The sequence below is a fragment of the Pinus tabuliformis genome, chromosome 3_1, assembly GCF_031772625.1.
Source record: "Pinus tabuliformis cultivar Carrire ecotype Pingquan chromosome 3_1, CPIR1, whole genome shotgun sequence".
NCBI lineage: Eukaryota > Viridiplantae > Streptophyta > Pinopsida > Pinales > Pinaceae > Pinus > Pinus tabuliformis.
The window spans coordinates 418,271,392-418,288,319 of record NC_142301.1 but is presented as its reverse complement, the minus strand read 5'-3'; the positions used below and the strand labels follow the sequence as shown (position 1 = coordinate 418,288,319).

Below are 16,928 nucleotides of genomic sequence, written 5' to 3'. Positions count from 1 at the left end.
ACCATATCGACCTGCTCCAAGATTTGAACCAAAAACCCCCATTGGACCACCTAACCCTTTGCCTTGTTGCCCCCCCCCATCTTCCAACAAATAATCCAAGTTTCACTCAACACTTTTAAGTAGCTTGTTGGAGTCGTCTATAGCTCCCTCGTCGTCATCGCTCTCTTCATGACAGTGCCTAGCCTCCCGTTGCCTGTTTTACCACCAAACATTTAGCGTCCTTGGCCCCCCATCTTTCAGCAAACAACTCAAGTCTCACTCAACACTTTTACGTTGTCTGTCGAAGTAGTTCGATGCTCCCTCATCATCATCACTCTCTGCATAGCAGTGCCCAACCTCCCACTACCCACTAGACCACCAAACAGTCAGCCTTGTTGCCCCCATCATCTAACAAACAACCCAAATCTCACTCAACACTTTAAAGTCGTTTGTTGCTCCCTCATCGTGACTCGTTCATGACATATTTATGTGTTCTTACATCATTTTTGTTCCATGTAGTTTTTATGGTTATACATTGTATTTTATATGCATGAACATATCGGTTAAGTCATCAAACCTTACATAATCTTTTTTTTAATATTACAAATAGTGATTATTAATTATATATTTAATAAATTTATTTTAAAATATTCTTATAATTAAGTTATTATTTGATATTAAAAAAATAATTTATTATTTATAAATGTAGTTTAAGTTATTATTATAAAACTATAGTGATAAATAATTATCTATTTTATAAATTTATTTTAAAATATTCTTATAATTTAGTTATTATTTAATATTAAGAAAATAATTTATTATTTATAAATGTAGTTTAAGTTATTATTATAAAAGTATATAATAAATTAGTGATTTTTAAAATAACAATTAATTAGCAAAAAAATGTTTTCTTTTTTCAAACATACTTAAATTTTGAATTATCACCTTATTTCTTCATACTTAAACCTTGAGCTATTACCTTATTTCTTCAATTTTAAAGAGCCAGATTTAAATTAATAACTATTTTCAAAAAAAAATATAAATTTTAAATAATACTTAGCCTTCATTATGTTTTTAAAAATTGAATATCATCTCTAATTATAACGTAACATATTTATTTAACATAAAAATAAAAATAAAAATAAAAATAAGTATCATATCAACCTAACATCTTCTCATGACTTCAATAAAAAAAAGTGAATATTTTTTTGTAAAATTACAAATTTTGACTATGACCTATATGTCAACAAGTAAACGTAGACAAATGTATAATTAACAACTTTTATTATTCCCTGCAACAAGTAGGGTAATAACTTATTAAAAAAAATTATTACTAATGATGGCTAAAAGAAAATTAAGTTATTATAAGAAGGTCATCAACCCCACCCTAGAAGATCAAAAATATCTCTCTATTTTAACTAGCTCAAAGAAGAAAATTAATATAGCAAAGATTAGAATGAACTCTCATGAGCTCGATAGTGAAACAGGTCGTTGGGCAGTTCCTAAAACACCATGGATGGAAAGGATCTGCCATCTCTGTGAGAATAGGGACATCGAGGATGAAAACCACTTCCTCTTATAGTGCCCTGCGTACAACTACATTAGATCTTAATTTCATAATCTTTGTCGCAATATTGACCTTCCTAGCCTTTTATGATGTCAAAATTATAGTGAGCTCGGGAGGCTTCTCTCCAAGCTCTTTGAGCATAGGAATAAAATCTTAAATCAAATTAAATAATTTTTTTCTTTAGATCCGATAGACCAAAGTTTGGTCTCAGTGGACATTAACCATCATCATCATCATCATCATCATCATCATCATCAGATGTACTTCACTATTAATTAATATTGTACAATTTAATGTACAACTTCCACTATAAAATGATAGATGTACTCCATCACTAATATAATTTATATTGTACGAGTCCCCACCTTGTTTCTGTAGTAAGACCTCACATATCCTAACCAAGTGTAATATTAGATTGTCGAAAAGGTAAAAGGTTATCGCACAGATTCTGAACATTTGGTCATAGAGTCTAATAAGCATTAATGCGCACAAGTTCTGAGGACATGTACTCCAAGAAAAGCGATGGCGAAGTTCAATAAATTACAATGGGCACACGTTTCCTAGCCCACAAGTTTCCTTTATATTTAGGAGGACAAATATCCTAATAAATGCGATCTAACAGCTACCGGAAATATACAAAAATCTTAGAGGGGGGCAGGCATAATAAGCATTCAATCTTTAATAATGTATTCGTTGAAATACAATAATTTATTGGTGTTTCAAATTTATCAATATTTTTGAAATCAGTGTTTCAGTGGAACCATTGATGTTCAGGTACAAATAATCGCAAATGTTATTAACCATTTACTTATAAGTTATTATTTATTATTGTGTAATCAAGAATTAAGTAAGAATTATGGAATAATAAGATTTTTAAAATTACATCAAATAAACGCTGATTAAAATATTGCAATAAATAAAAAAGTAATTGTTAAAGTTTTACTTTGTAGAATTGAAAATTATTTGACATTTTTTTACCAAAATAGATGGTCAAACAAAAACCTAATGCATAATACCTGCCAGAGGCAGGCATAATAGAGTTTACATCAGGAAGGATAATGCCTACTAAAAGTTGACAGACGATTCCATACTTAAACGCATATAATAGCCTATGGAGATAATAATATTATAATATTATCACTATTTAATGATATTATTGTGTTTATGTACAAATTAGCCAAAATACATATTATTATAAACCATGTATAACTAATGGTTAATTTACTAAAATTCACGTTAAATTATTTAATATGTATTATTTGATATTATAACATTATTTATAAACACTTTCACGTTATTACAGCCCTGGCCCTATGTATAAACAAACTAATTTAATATTTAAAATTAGGTTGGCCTTAGTAAACATTTATAACATGTGTTTATGTACGTTTATTATAATAATACGTTTGATAACATTTGTGACGTAGACCTCTAATTTAAAGATACTTAAAATAAGCAAAAATATCTATAAAGTAGCGCTTATATTATAGTTAGTTCATACATTTTAAAATTCAATAATTGAACTAAGAGGCAGGGAGACGCTAGCTATACGGATTTGTTTTTTACTAATATTTTCTAATTTATTACTAGAAACATCTGAGCAAAAAACATTCATTATGATTCATGGGGGGCTAAATTGCTTCGTCTGACTACCCATATTCACATGACCATCTCGCAATTGCCGCCCTTCACTTTCTGTATATCAGAGTTTTGTTGATCTTTTCTTTGCTCATACTCTCAATTCCTTTCTACCACAAGATTTTCCCTACTTTTCTTTATCTTCGCTCATATGCTTCATAGGTTTTTACTGCAAGATATCCCCTGTTTTTCTTTTTGTTCACTCATATGCTTCACTGGTTTTTACCGCAAGATTTTACTTGTGGTCGCTCATACGCTTCACATATTTTTACCGCAAGATTTTCCCTGCTTTTCTTTATGTTCGCTCATACGCTTCATAGATTTTTATCGCAAGATTTTCCCCAGTCTTATGTTTCGCTCATTCACTTCACTAGTTTTTACCACAAGATATCTTGTTGTTTTGAGCGCAATATTTTCATGTTTTCTTCTTAATTCAGAGTAATTTGTGAATTTGTAGTGGAATTAATGGATATTTTTCCCAATATTCCAAACGAAATCGATCGAGAGTGCTTGCTCAGAGTCTCTTACAAGTCACATGATAACCTCAAAGCTGTTTGCAGAAGCTGGGAGGCTATGTTCAGTAGCCCATGGTTCTACGAGGATAGAAAGATCTTTGGGACTAGCGAGCAGTTTATATGCTTGATTTAGTCCCTTCCTTAAGGGGAGTTGTTTGAGAAGAATAAGTGGCAGTCCACCGGGGCTTATGGGTTGACTCTTTATGCTGCAGGGCGCTTGGGATCGGCTTCCTTCAATTCCCCAATTTTCTGATGGGATTCGCCTCTTATGTGAGTGCGTTTGGGTAGATCAGAAGCTGGTTTTGATTGGGGGGATGGAATCCCTCCCACTGGGAGGAAATGAATTGTGTGTTTATCTATGACCTTAGGACGGGTAAATGGCGACGCGGAGCCGATATGGCGAGGGTTCGATCCTTCTTCACCTACTCTGTTTCTCCCAGTGGGCTTATCTACGTCTCCGGAGGACACAACAGCCATAAAAATGCTCTGCGGGCTACAGAAGCATATGATGTTAAACGTGACAAGTGGGTGGCTCTACCTCCTATCAACCAAGAGCGACACCGATTCCGCGAAGTGTTCTTGGATGGAAAATTCAGTGTGATAAGCGGGTATTCAACAGAGTGTCAGGGTCGAATCCAGAAGAGTGGGGAAGTGTAGGTATTCACAGAGTCGCAGGGTCAAATACAGAAGAGTAGGGAAATATTCGATGATGATACAGGCGTTTGGAGCATAGTGGAGAATATGTGGAATATTGGGGATGTCCGAGGTCATGCTTAGTTGCATGGGGGCAATTGTATTTATTCCATAACTAACAAGTAATGTGATATAATGTTAAGGAGAACATTTGGGAAGTGGTGGCAACTCTTCTTGATAGCATGGACATTCCTACCTGCGCGACGGTGTGGCTTGACAATATATTTTTGAGCGGATCTACTAGCCGTTGGGGTGAGCAGGTGTTTTACATGTTGGAGAGCCATGTTAAGTGGGTTCCTGTTGAAAGGCCACATGATTTTGTGGGATTTGTTTAGAATGATGTAACTTTGCAGATGTGACCATGTTCTACTCCGTGCAAGAATTATGTGAAAATATGGATGTTTCACTATAAAGTAGTTGCTACCACAGGGCGTGATCCTGCATGGGGAATGAGCAAGATTTACGAAAATATTCATATTTATACTGTTACCATACTAGACAATCAGGATCGGGATCAACCCTTTGACTTATCAAGGGTTAAATACTTTTGTGCTAGCCACAGATCTTACTCATAATAAGTATATTGATTCCTTAATAGGAGGTATAGTTGCCCCTCTGTCACATGGCCCAGTATACTTTGACTATTATCCTAATTTTTAAGTCTATGTCTTTGACAAAACAATAGATCAGATCCTGCAGTTGCAGATCCAAACTTCAAGGTTTGATATGCACCAGAAAAGACATAACATAGCCATAAAATCCAGAGGATTTTTCTGGCACACAAATACCTTATGGCCATCCATATGCCATACACCCAGTCGGGATTCAGAAGCAAGTGTCGTTGTTCTAATAGATTCAAAGAATCAGAAAATAGAACATTAGACAATTCGTTGGGAAGATCTTACATTCCCTGAACACTGGGTAGTTTCTAATCCCAAGCCTCCAGCACTTAAAAGAATAACCTCTGCTGATATCCAAGAGAACCAATCCTCTGTTGTTTTGTCTTTCCCTAGAAGATCTACTATTGATTACAGAGGAATTGAAAGAGCATGCAAAATTTCCAGATTTTATAGAGATCCATCCACTGTTGATACCGCTTATTCTAACTCAATTTCTTGTAAACATAATTCCCTAGAAGTTACATGTCGTGAATGTAAAGCTGCTGTAAATTTATGTACCGTTGCTGAATCTATCATCCATGAGAATCACCATCCAAAAACTGGAGAATCTCCTCATTCCACATTAGTTAATCCATGCCCGAACCCAAAATGTTCAGATATCCCTTTCCCCATGAGCCAGAGTCTAACCATGTTCTAATGATGCATGAGATTATCACTCTAGAAGGGGAAGATCCTAGATTGACAGAAATGTTCAGTATAATGAGGCCAGCCAAGCCCAAATATGGACTAGGCTATCTTGAGCAAGCAAAAGGCCTGATTCCTTCATGTAGATTTGGTCCTGTTCCAGATGACTGTAAAAAGCCTGCAGTCATGGAAATGCACAAGTTCTTTACTCTGATGAATGGCTTCTTGAAATCAGAAATAAGTTCTAAATGGATGAAAGCCATGTTGAACTGGAACTTATTTACGAATTTAGAAGCAAAGCAGTTTGGCCTTAGTCATACTATTGAGGAGAAGGTTAAATTATCTGAAGATTGGAAACATTATATGGAAGTCATAAATTCTTGGATTTCCTTTTATGAATGGAAGAAAAATGTTTCCCCTGAGGTTGTGTTGACAGGATCATCCTCTTCATCATCCACCAAACATGCTTGAACTGCTTTAGATGGAAGTAGAGTAGAGACTCCATCTAATTTTCCTCTATACAGAGGAATTATCATCGGAGAAAATCAAAATGCAGCAAAGGAAATTCCTTTGGTTCAAAAAGATGATAATGCATTGGGGATAGATGGAAGGATTCAAAAGGCAAGTGAACAAATCAACTGGACTAATATAGTAATAAAGGGTCTGGAGATAAATACAGCAAAGGTTGTAGAAATAAAGGAACAGTTTGATATTGTTCAAGTCTCACTGAATGAGGTTACCATAAACCTCAATGATGTACAATATACTTCATCTGTTGTTAGATCTTATGCCAAAGAATCTTTAAATAAAATAGAGGAAGTGGAAGAGAAAATAGTAGATCATCTTGATACTACTAAAAATCTAATATCTGGTTTGACTGAGAGAGTTGAAAAAATAACCCTGTCAAAAATTGATAAATTAGTTCCTACCTCTTTTCTCTACAAAAGAAATATAAAGATTGAAGATCCTGTTAAACCAATTAACAGGTTCCCGGAACTATTTCCCAAAGAAGTAGGCACATCTTCAACAGAAAAACCAGAGGCTACAGAAAAAGTCACCATTGCTTTCTTATTCAAGGAAGAAGAAGATGAAAAGAAAGAATCTAAGTCTCAGATCCTTCCCATATATGAACCACTTGAAAGTAGGTTCAATAAATATCCTGCACCTGATCTTGAAGGCAAAGGAAAGCTCCCTGAAGCTCATACATTTTTCCTTGAATCACACAAAGAGTGGAATATTGATAATCTGAGTGTTGGTCAGATTAGATAATTAATTGACATGATGTTCACAGAATATAAACTCATGTGTCTTAGATGAAAAAGTGAAATAGAAGAATGCAAGACTATTATTCAGTGTTTTACAGGAACACTGCTTAGGTGGTGGGAGACTGAATCATCTCCAGCACTATTGATAAAAATGGAAGCAGAAGTGCTTAAAGATGAAACAGGAGATGTAATTCACAATTCAGATGGCTCAACTACAAGCAACATGATAGGAGCTCTAACATTTATGATCTTGGAGCACGGGTGTGGTAGTGAAACATAGATTTCAGATAAGAATGAAGTTATTCTTATGAATCTCAAGTGTCACAAGATGTCACAATATGAATACTTTCACAGGGATTGGATGCAAAAAATCTATGAAGTGAAAGATTCAAAAAATCTGCTATGGAAACAGGGTTATCTTGCTGCTCTTCCATCCAGGTTTGTTGATTATATCAGGTTGCAAGAGATTTTTCAGTTTCCATTTGAATCATATACTTGGGGTGAGATTTATTCTCACATTACAAAAACATTAGTGAGCTTATGCACAAGTTCCAAAGTAAACAAATCTTTAGAAAAACTTTCAATGCTCCCAGACAAGAAGTCCATTTGCAGCAAATATGGACTCACAGTCGATGACCCTTTGGCCAAGAGAAGAAAAGCAAAGAAAAGGGCTAAAAAGGAGTATAAACAGAATTCTAAAGGCTATAAAGACAAAATAAAGCATTCCCAGCGATCTAAAGGTCACTCCTCCAAAGCCAGCAAAGGCTACTACATGTACGTTCCCAGGACACATTATTATAAACCCTTTGACATTCATTTGCATACATCCAAACAAGAGAAATGGAATAATCTCACTTGTTGGTTGTATGGAAAAAATGGACATACATCCTCAAGATGTCCAGAAGGAGAAGAATCTAAGAAAAACAGAGGGAAGAAGTCCCAAGCCTCTTTTCAGAGAGGTAAAAATATCAAGCAAGAGGGATAGATACGATGCATGAAGTGTGGTACTTGCTCTCACAGAACAGAACGCTGCCCCAATGTGGTAATTAAAGACCAAATTTAGCAGCAACAACTTGAAGAATCATCTTTTGATTCTTTTAGTTCTTCGTCTCAAGAAGAATTACAAGCACATATGCAAGACTGTTCAGATTATGAAACAACATCTTGTTCTTGTCCTAAGTCAGAAGAATGTGCTTGTCAGATGCATTATGATTCTGATTCAGAATCATACAGTGATTCCAACTCTAAAGAAATATCCTTCAGACCACAGAAAGAAAAAATCTTAATGGCTGCCACAGAAGAAGATGAGATAAAAATTCTTTCTCAGATTCGAGCAATGGAAGATGGAGAAATGAAGAATTGACTAACAGAGGCATTCATGGACTAGCTCAAATCCAGTTCTTCCAGAAATACAGGTAAAAAGCCATTATTTGTTGATGCTTCTTTTGAAAGGAATACCAGATCCTTCCAGCGACATCAAGAGAAGCCAAACAAGGTGCGTTCACTCACCTTGATATTAAATTTGAAATCTCTGCCTTGAAATCCCAAATTGCTGAAATAAAGAAAGGTAAGCAAGTTGTAGAAGAAAATTCTGCTTCATGGGACACAACAGAATATGCCAAGAATCTTAATCCAAATCTTGAAATTGTTGAAGGAAAGAAAGACCCTGTCTTTGGATTTCAAGAAATGAGAATTCTCGCCATCTCCTACCAGCAACATCATGTAAAAGTGAACATCTGCATAAAGGGAGAAATGTTTGAACTCACAACACTCCTTGACTCAGGAGTTGATGTGAACATTTTAAATAAGAAAGTGATACCAGCAAAATATTGGGTTTCTGCAAAAAGAAATGTTGTATGATTGGGTAATAAAACGCTCAAGTATGAAGTTCCTAAGGCTTCTATTTGTTTTTAACATCATTGCATCAATTTGAAATTTGCAGAAGCAGACATCCCAGTTGACTGTATTCTAGGAAATATATTCCTAGCAGCTGTTGAGCCACATGAGTCAACCATATTAAAATAAAACAAAGCTAGTTATTTTATTTTTGTTCCTACTTCAAAGGGAATAACAAAAAGGATTGAGTTGCCTTATATCTCAAATCCTAGAGTCTCTACAATGGTCCAGACTGTCTAAGATTTGGACAAAGCAGAAGCCAAACTGATAGATTTGAAAGATCTAAAATCTACACTTAAGGTAGAAGAACAGCTGAAGGATCCTCAGGTTAAGAGGAAAATTGGGGAAGTGAAGAAACAAATTGAAGATGAATGTTGCTCAGAAGAACCAAATTCATTTGGCATCGAAAGCAGCATACTATTGAGCTCCCATACAAAAAAGGATATACAGGTAAGCCCTGTAAAAGTAGATCTATTCTTATGAACAAGGAATATAGAGATCTTTGTGAAAAAGAGATCAAACAGCTCTTAGACAGAAAGCTCATCAGAGAATCCGACAGTCCTTGGAACTGTTATGGATTCTATGTCAACAAAAGAGCAGAACATATAAGAGGTATCCCAATGCTGGTAATAAATTTCAAAACTCTAAATTTTGTTCTTGCAGATGACACCTATCCATTTCCTCACAAAGGAGATCTAATGAGTAGCATAGCTGGAGCTAAAATATTTTCAAAGTTTGATTTGAAGGCAGGATTTTGGCAAGTTGCCATTTCAGAAAAAGATAAATTCAAACTAATTTCAGTATTCCGGCAGGCCACTATGAGTGGAATGTCATGCCTTTTGGTTTAAAGAATACTCCATCAAAATTCCAGAAGGTAATGGATAAAAAATTTAAGCGATATTTTGATTGGCTTATAGTTTACATTGATGATGTTCTAATCTTCTCCAAGAACATCCAAGACCATTTTAAGCATGTTCATACATTTAAACAGTTGGTAAAACATAATGGTCTAGTTTTGAGTAAGAAAAAGATAGAAGTCTTTCAGACTACTATCAAATTTCTTGGCCATACCATATTCAATGGCAAAATCTCTCTGCAGAAGCATGCACTTGAGTTCGCTCACAAATTCCCAGATGTTATTACAGACCAGAATCAACTTCAGAGATTCTTGGGGTGTTTGAATTATGTCAGTAATTTTTACAAGGATTGTGCCATAGACAGAAGTGTGCTAAATCAAAGACTCATAAAGAAGCCACCTTAGTGGACAGAAGAACACACTAAGGCTGTTCATAACATCAAAACCAAGGTAAAGTCTCTTCCCATTTTATATGTCTCTGATGATAGTTCATTCAAGATTGTTGAAACAAATGCCATTAATATAGGATGGGGAGGTATCCTAAAACAAAGAAAATATGGAACTGAACAAGTCGTTCAGTTTGCATCAGGCACCTGGAATCCTGTTGAACAGAATTATTCCACGACTGAGAAAGAAGTAAAAGTTGCGTGGAACTGTATCAGCAAGTTTGATATTCATTTAATAAACAAATAGTTATTGCTTCGAACTGATGCTTCAGCCTTGAAAAAAGTCTTAACTAAGGTCATCAAGAAGCCATGAGAGGCCAAATTTTCCAGATGGAAAGCACTCTTTGCTAACTTCAACTTTCAAGTTGAACATATAAAGGGCACAAAGAACTGTCTCCCAGATTTTCTCAGCAGGGAGTTTATCCAGCCACAAGAACATATCATGGTCATAGTCACAGAATGGGACCAAAATCAGAAACAAGAAGTCCTACGCACCATACTAGACAATAAGGACCGGGAAGAATACAGGGACAAGTGGAAGCCAACATGGCAGTTGAGAAATACCAAGGTGTTAGATGCTAATCTGCAAGCACATACTGACATTCAACATCTTGTACCAGAAAGAAGGGTGTATCCAAAAGGGAGTAAATGGATACATGACATGATATACACAAAAGCCAAAAGGGATGCATTATATGCAGAAGATGCTCTTCAAAGAGACTTTCATGATATTTCAGGAATTTGGTGTCATGGAGGTATCTGCCGAGGAATTTATGAAAAATATTTCTGCATCAACCAAACTACGAATTTGGCATGGCCTATGCCTACTCAGACATTTGCATTATGGCTAGGAGGAGATCCTAAGCTAATCTTTCCAGACACAGTGTATGATTTTGCAGCATATAAAAAGCTATGGTGGGATTTTCTGACTATAGATGACAAAGAAGAAACCCATTATACTAAATTAAAATTTAGTACAATAGGAATAATGCAAAGAAATCAACAATGTGAATAGCTGCAAAATTGGTGGACTGATTTTTGCGTTAATAGGACAGCAATGGATCCACTCTATCATGAGTCACACTGTAGATTCCATTGTGACATATGTTTCGAACATAACATCCCAGATTGCTTCTACATCCCATACAAAACTGTCAAAGAAATGACAGTAGGAGAATGGTCACCTTTTCATGATGACATTAAAACTCTAAGAGAACATATGACCCATCATTATGAATGGTTAGTTTTAACCAAGGTTAAGCATCAAATCATTTTGGGGAAACCGATGATTGTTCGGAGAATTTTTACCAAAGCATGGGACGAATTATTGTACAAAAAGCATAGATTCCCTGAAATCACTATATTTTGATGGTTCTCATGGGCTTGACCGACAAAAGCATCCATTATTGTAATAATGTTTTCCAGTCACGAGGACTTAATTGTGGCCAACCTTTCTCGTGGGCTTTGCTGTAAAAAAGCATCCACTATGTAAACAATACAGACAACATATTTTCTCGTAGGATTTACTTTTCTGGACTGGAATCTTTGTGCGGATGTCAACTCGGTGTTACCTGAAAGTAATGATTCCATCCAGTTGTTTGATACTCTACAGGAATGTTTGTCCCCTCTCATTTGTTATAAATTGAGGGTAAGGCTCATTATTGAGGCATTGGCATTTGGAGAGTTGTAGAGTCTTAGAGTCTTAGAGATATGAGAAGCCTGCGTATCAGTGTGCTCGACATTGGTAAGAACCTAAAGTGGCCAGATCTATTAGCAGTCTGAAGTCAGTCAAGTCTGGATATGAGTCGAGTCTGTATATTCTGAGGTAGAGCCTATCTGTTGCCAGGAAGCCTTCGGTAATGCTTATTCCTCTGTGAAAAGCAAAAGTTCAATAAATGCAACAATAGTCTATATCTGATAAAGAGTACTCTCTATAATCTGTAATCTATATCCATTTCTGAGAAATAATATGAGAAGACACTTTCTGCATTTGAATACCTATGCGCTTTTATAAATCGTTTGTTGTGTAGTAGTTGTCTCATAATCTTCACTGGAAGTTCATTGGGGTTCGCCAAAGGTTCGAAGGGATGCCAGACCATTGAAAGGTGAGGAAGCTGTGTGTAAGGTCACAGAGTGTGAAATATCCGAGTAGGTTTGCACTAAGTTCACCAGAGGTCGATTAGTGAAGACAAACGAAGAGACACAACAAGGCCAAGACAGCAGAGCATGACAGCATAGCACGCGGAGCACGTGGCACTGTAGCAAGCTTTGTGGAAGCCCCTGCTCCTAAGGCTTCTATTTGTTTTGAACATCACTACATCAATTTGAAATTTGCAATAGCAGACATCCCAGTTCACTGTATTCTAGGAAATATATTCCTAGCAGCTGTTGAGCCACATGGGTCAACCATATTAAAAGAAAACAAAGCTGGTTATTTTATTTTTGTTCCTACTTCGAAGGGAATAACAAAAAGAATTGAGTTGCCTTATATATCAAATCTTAGAGTCTCTACAATGGTCCAGACTATCTAAGATTTGGACAAAGTAGAAGCCAAACTGACAGATCTGAAAGATCTGAAATCTACACTTAAGGTAGAAGAACAGCTGAAGGATCCTCAGGTTAAGAGGAAAATTGGGGAAGTGAAGAAACAAATTGAAGATGAATGTTGCTTAGAAGAACGAAATGCATTCTGGCACCAAAAGAAACATACTATTGACCTCCCATACAAAGAAGGATATACAGGTAAGCCTTATAAAAGTAGAGCTATTCATATGAACAAGGAATATATAGATCTCTGCAAAAAAGAGATCAAACAGCGCTTAGACAGAAATCTCATCAGAGAATCCGACAGTCCTTGGAACTGTTATGGATTCTATGTCAATAAAAGAGCAGAACAAATCAAAGGTATCCCAAGGCTGGTAATAAATTTCCAACCTCTAAATTCTGTTCTTGCAGATGACACCTCTCCGATTCCTCACAAAGGAGATCTAATGAGTAGGATAGTTGGAGCTAAAATATTTTCAAAGTTTGATTCGAAGGCAGGATTCTGGCAAGTTGCCATTTCAGAAAAAGATAAGTTCAAAATTGCTTTCAGTATTTCGGCAGGCCACTATGAGTGGAATGTCATGCCTTTTGGTTTAAAGGATGCTCCATCAAAATTCCAGAAGGTAATGGATAAAATTTTTAAGCCATATTTTGATTGGCTTATAGTTTACATTGATAATGTTCTAATATTCTCCAAGAACATCCAAGACCATCTTAAGCATGTTCATATATTTAAACAGCTGGTAAAACATAATGGTCTAGTTTTGAGTAAGAAAAAGATAGAAGTCTTTCAGACTACTATCAAATTTCTTGGCCATACCATATTCAATGGCCAAATCTCTCTGCAGAAGCATGCACTTGAGTTCGCTTACAAATTCCCAGATTATTACAGACCAGAATCAACTTCAGAGATTCTTGTGGTGTTTGAATTATGTCAGTAATTTTTACAAAGATTGTGCTACAGAAAGAAGTGTGCTAAATCAAAGACTTAGAAAGAAGCCACCTCAATGGACAAAAGAACACACCAAGGTTATTCAAAACATCAAAGCCAAGGTAAAGTCTCTTCCCATTTTATATGTCTCTGATGATAGTGCATTCAAGATTGTTGACACAGATGCTAGTAATATAGGATGGGGAGGTATCCTAAAACAAAGAAAAGATGGCACTGAACAAGTCGTCGAGTTTGCATCAAGCACCTGGAATCCTGCTGAACAAAATTATTCAACGATTGAGAAAGAAGTAAAAGCTATGTGGCACTGTATCAACAAATTTGATATTCATTTAATAAGCACAGTTCTTGCTTCAAACTGATGCTTCAACCTTGCAGAAATTCTTAACTAAGGTCATCAAGAAGCCAGGAGAGGCCAAATTTTCCAGATGGCAAGCACTCTTTGCTAACTTCGACTTTCAAGTCGAACATATAAAGGGCACAAAGAACTGTCTCCTAGATTTTCTCAGCAGGGAGTTTATCCAACCACAAGAACATATCATGGTCATAGTCACAAAATGGGACCAAAATCAGAAACAAGAAGTCTTGCGCACCATACCAGAAAATCAGGACTGGGAAGAATATAGGGACAAGTGGAAGCCAACATGGCAGTTGAGAAATACCAAGGTGTTAGATGCTAATCTGCAAGCACATACTAACATTAAGCATCTTGTACCAAAAAGAAGGGTGTATCCAAAAGGGAGTAAATGGGTACATGACATGATCTACACAAAAGCCAAAAGGGATGCATTATATGTAGAAGATGCTCTTCAAAGAGGCTTTCGTGATATTTCAAGAATTTGGTGTCATGGAGGTATCCACTGAGGAATTTATGAAAAATATTTCTGCATCAACCGAACTAGGAATTTGGAATGGCCTATGCCTACTCAGACTTCTGCATTATGGCCAGGAGGAGATCCTAAGCTAATCTTTCCAGACACAGTGTATGGTTTTGCAGCATATAAAAAGCTATGGTGGGATTTTCTGACTATAGATGACAAGGAAGAAAACCATTATACTAAATTATAATTTAGTACAACGGGAATAATGCAAAGAAATCAACAATGTGAATGGCTGCAAAATTGGTGGACTGATTTCGGCGTTAACATGACAACAATGGATCCACTCTATCATGAGTCACACTATAGATTCCATTGTGACATATGTTTCGAGCATAACATCCCAGATTGCTTCCACATCCCATACAAAACTGTCAAAGAAATGACAGCAGGAGAATGGTCACCTTTTCATGATGACAATAAAACTCTAAGAGAATATATGACCCGTCATTATGAATGGTTAGTTTTAACCAAGGTTAAGCATCAAATCATTTTGGGGAAACAGATGATTGTTCAGAGAATTTTTACCAAAGCATGGGACAAATTATTGTACAAAAAGCATAGATTCCCTGAAATCACTGTATTCTGACGGTTCTCATGGGCTTGATCGAAAAAAGCATCCATTATTGTAATAATGTTGTCCAGTCACGAGGACTTAATTGCGGCCAGCGTTTCTCGTGGGCTTTGCTGTAAAAAAGCATCCACTATGTAAACAATACAGACATCATATTTTCCCATAGGATTTACTTTTCTGGACTGGAATTTTTGTGCGGATGTCACCTCGGTGTTACTTGAAAGCAATGATTCCATCCAGTTGTTTGATACTCTACAGGAACGTTTGTCCCCTCTCATTTGTTATAAATTGAGGGTAAGGCTCATTCTTGAGGCATTGGCATTTGGAGAGTCATAGAGTCTTAGAGATTTGAGAAGCCTGCGTATCAGTGTGCTTGGTACTGGTAAGAACCTAAAGTGGCCAGATCTATTAGCAGTTTGAAGTCAGTCAAGTCTGGATATGAGTCAAGTCTGTATATTTTGAGGTAGAGCCTATCTATTGCCAGGGAGCCTTCGGTAATGCTTATTCCTCTATGAAAATCAAAAGTCCGATAAATGCAACAATAGTCTATCTCTGATAAAGAATACTCTCTGTAATCTGTAATCTATATCCATTTCTGAGAAATAATATGAGAAGGCATTTTCCGCATTTGAATACCTGTGCGCTTTTATAAATCGTCTGCTGTGTAGCAGTTGTCTCATAATCTTCACTCGAAGTTCATTAGGGCTTCGCCAAAGGTTTGAAGGGATGCCAGACCGTTGAAAGGCGAGGAAGCCATGTGTAAGGTCGCATAGCGTGAAATATCCGAGTAGGTTTGCACTAAGTTCACCAGAGGTCGATTAGTGAAGACAAACGAAGAGACACAGCAAGGCCAAGACAGCAGAGCGCGTGGACCGCATGGCACTGTAGCAAGCTTTGTGGGTTCATTTGAAAATGGCACATTTGATTTGATTTTTTTTTGGGAATGGTGTAATTTTTTTTGGGTGGGATTGCTGTTTTATAATGGTTAAATTGTTTTTAAATGTATACATAAATTTAAATTTTGATTTTTTTTGTGTTTTTAGATTATGTAAATTTCATAATTTAAATGTCTAATTTTTTATTAAAATTTAGAAAAAATTGACTAAAAAAAATCTAATAAAACAACTAAAAATGTAAAAAATTATGATTAAGTCATAAAAGATTTAACCAAAATGTAAAAAGATAAAAATAAGTTGTAAAACATTTAGATTAAGTATTGAACCTGAGTATTTTTTTTATTCGTATTCCTATGTTACATGACTTTTTATTTTTATACTTAAATTATATGACATTTCTTTATTTAAAATATAGTTTAATGAGTAGTTTTTCTTTATTTAAAATATAGTTTAATGAGTAGTTCTTTTTATTAAGATTAGTGGAAATTTAACACTTTAAAAATATTTGAAACAATAAATTATACAAAATTAACCAATTAAAAGTGATTTTCCCCTAATTTTTAACAAAAACTCTATTAAAAAAACAAATCCAAAAAGACACCTAGTTAGACCGGGCTTGTTCAAGACGTCATGATGCACTGGATAGAGTACCTTTTGCAATAATGTGGTGAAATGGATAAGGTACGTTATTGCAGAGAACAAAGTACATAGAAGTCCTTTTTCAAAATTTCTATTTTTGGTTTAATAAAAACAATTATATACTTAAATTTCAATTTTGGTTTAATAAAAACAATTATACACTTAAAACATGGAAAGGCAAGTGGGAGTGAGCGGGACCAAAGTTCTAACCCACGAAAGGACAATAAACAGGTCACAAGCTCGTGGAAAGAAATTTTATCATACTCTGGATATAATGCACCCTCTTTTC

At 35.6% G+C, this 16,928-nt stretch overlaps 1 pseudogene; it reads left to right on the top strand.

Annotated features, from left to right (window-relative positions):
* The first annotated feature begins 3,649 nt into the window (after positions 1-3,649).
* LOC149187514 (F-box/kelch-repeat protein SKIP20 pseudogene) lies at positions 3,650-4,356 on the top strand (annotated as a pseudogene).
* Positions 4,357-16,928: the final 12,572 nt, after the last annotated feature.